This window comes from Salvelinus sp. IW2-2015, unplaced genomic scaffold, assembly GCF_002910315.2.
Source record: "Salvelinus sp. IW2-2015 unplaced genomic scaffold, ASM291031v2 Un_scaffold2273, whole genome shotgun sequence".
Classification (NCBI taxonomy): Eukaryota; Metazoa; Chordata; class Actinopteri; order Salmoniformes; family Salmonidae; genus Salvelinus; species Salvelinus sp. IW2-2015.
This window is the reverse complement of record NW_019943600.1, coordinates 37,638-44,316: the sequence shown is the minus strand read 5'-3', so window position 1 is coordinate 44,316 and position 6,679 is coordinate 37,638. Positions and strand designations below refer to the sequence as shown.

The 6,679-nt window shown below is 50.6% G+C and overlaps 1 pseudogene; it reads right to left on the bottom strand.

Moving 5' to 3' along the window:
* The window catches only part of LOC112073472 (serine/threonine-protein phosphatase 2A 55 kDa regulatory subunit B beta isoform-like), a 23,399-nt pseudogene extending 19,983 nt beyond the window's left edge, over positions 1-3,416 (bottom strand).
* Between the last annotated feature and the right edge of the window lie 3,263 nt (positions 3,417-6,679).

Sequence of the window (6,679 nt, the reverse complement as noted above, 5' to 3'; positions counted from 1 at the left end):
ACAATGTCTACACTGTATTTCTGATCAATTTGAAGTTATTTTAATGGACAAACGTGTTTTTCTTTCAAAAACAAGGACATTTCTAAGTGACCGGTAGTGCAGTAGTGTATATTTTCACACAGAGATTACAGTAAACAGCACAGAGACACAGAGACACAGAGACACAGAGACACAGAGACACAGAGACACAGAGACACAGAGACACAGAGACACAGAGACACAGAGACACAACCAGTGAGAACATTTGATACATCTTAAGATATTTTTTCTTGTTGTGAAAACAAATTTTCACCCATTTTCCATTTTCCATAACTTAAATGAAAGCTGAAAGCTTCAGCTTGCCTTATAGCTTATAGCTCAACTTCTTTTATGGGCAGAATATCTAGGAAACAAACGGTTGCCCTGGTGACCCAGATAAAAGGAGGAATATGGGTAAAAGATGTGGGTTAAACAATTGCCTGAAACCGGTCTAAAACTGATTGTGTTATTTCATCTAATTCATCCCAATCATCAGACTAAAATAGTCTGGCAATCAGCCAGGTAATTAACTTAACGATCCTCACACAATCAGTAACTCATCAGTTCAGTAGCAGATATAAAGCACTCTATGATCACACTATCAATGCGATTAGTTTCCTCTGTGAATTAAGCAGCTCCTTTCCCCCACAGGAGCCATAGTGGTGAAGTATTCCCTAAAGGACCTAGACGTTCTCAAGTTATTATTACATCCAACCAGACATCTTCCATCCACAGACACATTTTAAGGACACTGCTTTACGACAGAATTCAACTGATGCACACAGCCAATTTTATAGACACCAGTCCAGTGCATTTGTCTCCTCAGCCACTGAAAATAGCTCAAACCAATACATCTCTCACACCAAGCATCCAAAACAAGCTTTTTGGGTTTCTAGACTGTAACACAGACAGACAACTACCTGAGACACCTCCTACTCTCCTCCTGAAACACATGCTGGCTTCAGAAGAGACAACAGCTCTGCATCTAAACAACCTAGAGATGGATACGTCTCTCAACATCCAACTGGTTTGTTCCCAACAGCTCTAACGAAACAAATACAAAAACCAAGACAAAGAGGGAAGAGAGAGCTGTAGTTAGCTGTGCATGTACGCACACACACACCAGAGGAGGCTGGTAGGAGGAGCTATAGGAGGGCGGGCTCATGTTAATAGCTGGATATAAAGAAATGGACACTGGGACCGAGGCTTCCTACCATCCAGGACCACTATACTGTTTATTGTCTATCCTGTAGCCTAGTCATTTTATCCCTACCTATATGTACATATCTACCTCAATTACCTCATACCCCCTGCACATAGACTCAGTACTGGTACTCCCTGTATATAGCCAAGTTATCATTGACTCAGTACTGGTATTCCCTGTATATAGCCAAGTTATCATCGACTCAGTACTGGTACTCCCTGTATATAGCCAAGTTATCATTGACTCAGTATTGGTACTCCCTGTATATAGCCAAGTTATCATTGACTCAGTACTGGTACTCCCTGTATATAGCCAAGTTATCATTGACTCAGTACTGGTACTCCCTGTATATAGCCAAGCTATCATTGACTCAGTACTGGTACTCCCTGTATATAGCCAAGTCGTTACTCATGGTGTATTTATTCCTTGTGTTATTATTTTTCTGTTATTTTCTCCCTCTCTCCCCTTCACCATCTCTCCCCCTCTCCCCTTCACCATCTCTCCCCCTCCCCCTTCACCATCTCTCCCCCTCTCGCCTTCACCATCTCTCCCTCTCCTCTTGACCATCTCCCCCCTCTTCCCCACTTCACCATCTCTCCCCTCTCCCCTTCACCATCTCTCCCCTCTCCCTCTCTCCCCTTCACCATCTCTCCCCTTCACCATCTCATCCCCCTCTCCCCTTGCACCATTCTTTCCCCCTCTCCCTCTCTCTCCCCTTTCACCTCTCTCTCTCTCTCCCCCTTCACCATCTCTCCCCTCTTTCCCATTCACCATCTCGTCCCCCTCTCCCCTTCACCATCTCTCCCCTCACCATCTCTCCCCTCTCCCCTTACCATCTCTTCATCTCTCCCCTTCACCCATCTCTCCCCCTCTCCCTTCACCATCTCTCCCCTCTCCCCTTCACCATCTCACCCCCTCTCCCTCTCTCCCCTTCACCATCTCTCCCCATTCCACCATCTCTCCCCCTCTCCCCTTCACCGATCTTCCCCTCTCCCTCTCTCCCCTTCACCATCTCTCCCTCTCTCCCCTCACCATCTCTCCCCCTTCCCATCACCATCTCTCCCCCTCTCCCTTCACCATCTCTCCCTCACCATCTCTCCCCCTCTCCCCTTCACCATCTTCTCCATCTCTCCCCTTCACCATCTCTCTCCTCACCCTCTCCCGCTTCAACCTCTCTCACCATTCTCTCCCCCTTCCCCTCCATCCCATCTTCCCCCTCTCCCCTTCACCATCTCTCCCCTCTCCCCCTCTTTCATAATCTCTCATTTGCCATCTCTCTCTCCCCTCCCTCCCTCCCTCCCTCTCTCATCATTAACATATTAAGCCAGTGAGGGGTAACAGTTATTGATGGAGTCTTTTAACGAGTTTACACTCCGACACGTCCTCCTTCAATCATCTCAGTGAATGAACAGAACCACTGAAGCAGAGACCATGTAGACACCAGACAGAATCTTGATGGAGCTCTTCTCAAAATGACCTGTCTCAATACAAATAACCTAAAAGCGGAGCCTTTCCAATCAGAGAATCACATGATATCATGGTGTACTGTCATTCCTTTGTGTTTCCTCTTGGTCTCTTTATAAAAGATGACTCCAACATATGTGACTACGTCCGCAGGTTTATTGCAGACATTTTGGTCATTTCAGTCAAAAGTAGGACACTACTTTTGACCATGGCCCATAAGGCCAGACGAAGTGCACTATATAAGGAATTGGGTGCCGTTTGGGACTCAGACAATAAGTGAATAAGGTCTATAAATCCTGTAGGTCAGTCAGGTGTGACACAGCCAGGGTCAGAGGTCAGTGAGAGACATCAGACAGATGCACTCTGATGGCAAACATCAATCGCTGGCAATAACACAGAGACAGCAGTAGCCCGTCAGACACAGAGACACGCTAACCTAGCCCCTCAGACACAGAGACAGGACCACCAGTCAGGAAGGGCAGGGATATAATCCTGAGAACACACTAAAGTCTGGGGTCATCAGAGGAGAACGTCGGTAGTGGGGCGACCTAGTTAAATAATCTATATGTGACTGAACAAACAGAGACTAGGTGAAATTGACAAGAACTCCAGCTAAAATAGTCTGCTAAAACAGCCTCATACACCAGCTAAAACATTTGTCGTGTGTCACATCCTGATCTGTTTCACCTGTCTTTGTGCTTGTCTCCACACCCCTCCAGGTGTCGCCCATCTTCCCAATTATCCCCAGTGTATTTATACCTGTGTTCTTTGTTTGTCTGTTGCCAGTTCATTTTGTTTGTCAAGCCTACCAGCGTTTTCCCCATTGCTCCTGTCTGTTTCTAGTTCCTGTTTTCTAGTTTTCCTGGTTTTGACCATTCTGCCGGCCCTGACCCTGAGACTGCCTGCCGTCCTGTACCTTTTGGACTGTGATCTGGATTACTGACCTCTGCCTGCCCTTGACCTGTCATTTTGCCTGCCCCCTGTTCTAGTAAAACAAATGTGTTACTTCGACACTGTCTGCATCTGGGTCTTCCCTGAAACATGATAATACGAACTGGCCATGACTGACCCAGCAGACTCGGACCAGCTCCGCAACGCCATCTCCTCCCAAGGAGCCACCATTGGAAGGCACCAGGAGTTGCTTTTAGGTCTTATGGAAGGTTTCCAGAACTTAGCTGAACGCCACGACCGAGTGTTGAACACGTTGCTGGAGCAATTCCACGGGTTGTTTGTTAGGCAGCCTACCACGACGGTAACCTCCCAGCCCCTCAGTATACCGGTTGTTAGCAGTGCTGCCTCCCCGGCCACCCCGGTTTCCCAGGAACCCAGCTTACCTCCCCCGGAACGCTTCAATGGAGAGTCGGGCACCTCTCGGACGTTTCTCGCTCAGTGTTCCCTCATCATCAGAGCTGCAGCCCTCCTCCTTCCCCTCGGACCGCTCTAAGATAGCGTACCTCACCACGCTGATGTCCGGGAGGGCTCTCGCCTGGGTTACGGCAGTATGGGAACAACAGTGGGCCGTATGCTTCAGTCTGGAGGAGTTGGTGGCGGAGGTAAAGAAGGTTTTCGATGCTCCATTGTCCGAGAGAGAGGCTGCCCGGAAGTTTCTCCAGCTTTGCCAAGACTCCCGCAGTGTGGCAGACTACGCGGTGGATTTTCGCACGTTGGCAGCTGAGAATGCCTGGAACCCGGATGTGCTGTTCGACATGTTCCTGCACAGAGTAAAGGAGGAAGTAAAGGACGAGCTTGCAGCCCGGGAACTACTGATGGATCTCGACTTGCTCATCGCCTTGACCATTCGGATCGATGGGCGACTACAGTAATGAAGGAAGACAAGGAGATTTGATTTCACTCGCCCGACCAAGGATTCCACCTCGCCTCTGAGGCATCCCGGAAGTCCCAGACGGCTCTGTTGCCAAGAGAACCTGAGGCTATCCGAGTTCCCCAGAGAGTCTCCGAAGTCTCCCGATTCACCTCTTCCCAAGCCAATGCAACTAGGCAGAGCTAGGCTGTCTCCAGCWGAAKTGCTACACAGGTTTCACACTAAGAGTTGCCTGTACTGCGGGACTACTTGTCATTTCATCTCCACCTGTCCACTAATACACCAGGCTCACCGGTAGGAGCGAGTACTCTGGTGGGCCAAACAGATAACTTTTCCTCTCCCCTTACTCACACCCCTTTTCATAACATATTGCTGTGGGGGAACCAGTCAAAATCTCTCCGGGGTACTCATCAACTCTGGGGCCGATAAGAGCTTTATGGATGCTACCCTGGCGTCCGAGCTGGGCATCCCCACTCAGCCACTCTCCATTCTCATGGAGGTTGGACGGGCGCTCTACAGGCCGGGTCACCCACAATACCACCGCAACCTACGTGTGTCAGGGAACCACAGCAAGATGATCCAATTCCTGCTCACTATGTCTCCTCAGGTTCCCGTGGCATTGGGATGCTCTTGGCTCCAGTGACACAATCCCCTTATTGACTGGTCTGCTGGTGCCATCATGGGCTGGAGCCCGTTCTGCCACGCTCATTGCCTGAAGTCAGTGCAGCCTGCCCAGGGATGTCTTCCTGGGGGCTCGGAAGTTTCCCAGGACCTCCGGGAGGTGTTGAGTAAGGCCCAGGCCACTTCGCTTCTGCCGCAGCGACCCTATGACTGTGGGATTGACCTTCTCCTAGGCACCARGTCGCCCCGGGGACGACTGTACTCTCTGTCGGGTCCGGAGACCAAGGCTATGGAGACCTACATTGAGAACTCCCTAGCTGCAGGGTTCATCCGTCCTTCTGCCTCCCCCACCTGTGCAGGGTTCTTCCTGGTGGAGAAGAAGGCCAAAACCCTGCACTCGTGCATCGACTACTGGGGCCTCAATGACATAACTGTGAAGAACCCTTACCCGCTACCACTCATCTCCTTGGCCTTCGAGCCACTCCAGGGGGCCACCGTGTTCTCCAAGCTGGACCTACGGAACTCCTACCACCTGGTGCGGATACAGGAAAGGGCGAGTGGAAGACTGCCTTCAACACGGCCAGGGGTCACTATGAGTATCTGGTCATGCCATTTGGCCTTACCAACGCCCCAGCTGTGTTCCAGCCTCTGGTTAATGATGTTCTTCGTGACATGTTGAACCGGTTCATCTTCGTCTGACTCAATGACATCCTCGCCTTCTCCCGCTCCGCCTAAGAACATGTGCTCCATGACCGACAGGTTCCTGGAGAACCAGCTTTTGTGAAAGCAGAGAAGTGCAAATTCCATCGCTCCACCATCACCTTCCTGGGTGACATCATCACTGCAGGGACTGTACAGATGGATCCCGGGAAGGTGAGAGTGGTGGTGGATTGGCCCCAGCCTACATCCAGGGTGCAGGTGCAACGTTTCCTGGGATTCACCGTGGTTACAGCACCCTGGCTTCCCCCGTCTGCACTCACCTCTCCCAAGGTTCCGTTCACATGGTCCCCAGCTGCTGACCGGGCGTTCCGGGWTCTCAAACACCGTTTCACCACAGCTCCCATCTTCTTTCATCCTGACCCGTCCCGCCAGTTTGTGGTGGAGGCCGATGCTTTGGATGTCGGAGTGGTGGCTGTCCTGTCCCAGTGTTCTGCCCTGGACCTCAAGTTACATCCCTGTGTCTTCTTCTCCCATTGCCTCAACGCCACAGAGAGGAACTACAATGTGGTAAATCGTGAGCTTCTCACGGTGAAAATGTCATTGGAGGAGTGGAGGCACTGGCTGGAGGGGGAGGAATATCCATTAATTGCGTGGACCGACAACAATAACCTGGAATATCTCCTCACCACCAAGCGTCTCAATTCCAGGCAAGCTAGGTTGGCCCTGCTTTTCTCCTGGTTCAATTTCTCCCTCTCATACTGAACGGAATCCAAGACTGTCACGCCGCTATAGCCCCACGGCTACAACCCCAAAACCCGAGACCATCCTTTCCGCCTGGCGATGGCACTCAGCTGGGGAATAGGGAAGCATGTTCGTGAGGCGCAGCGTTC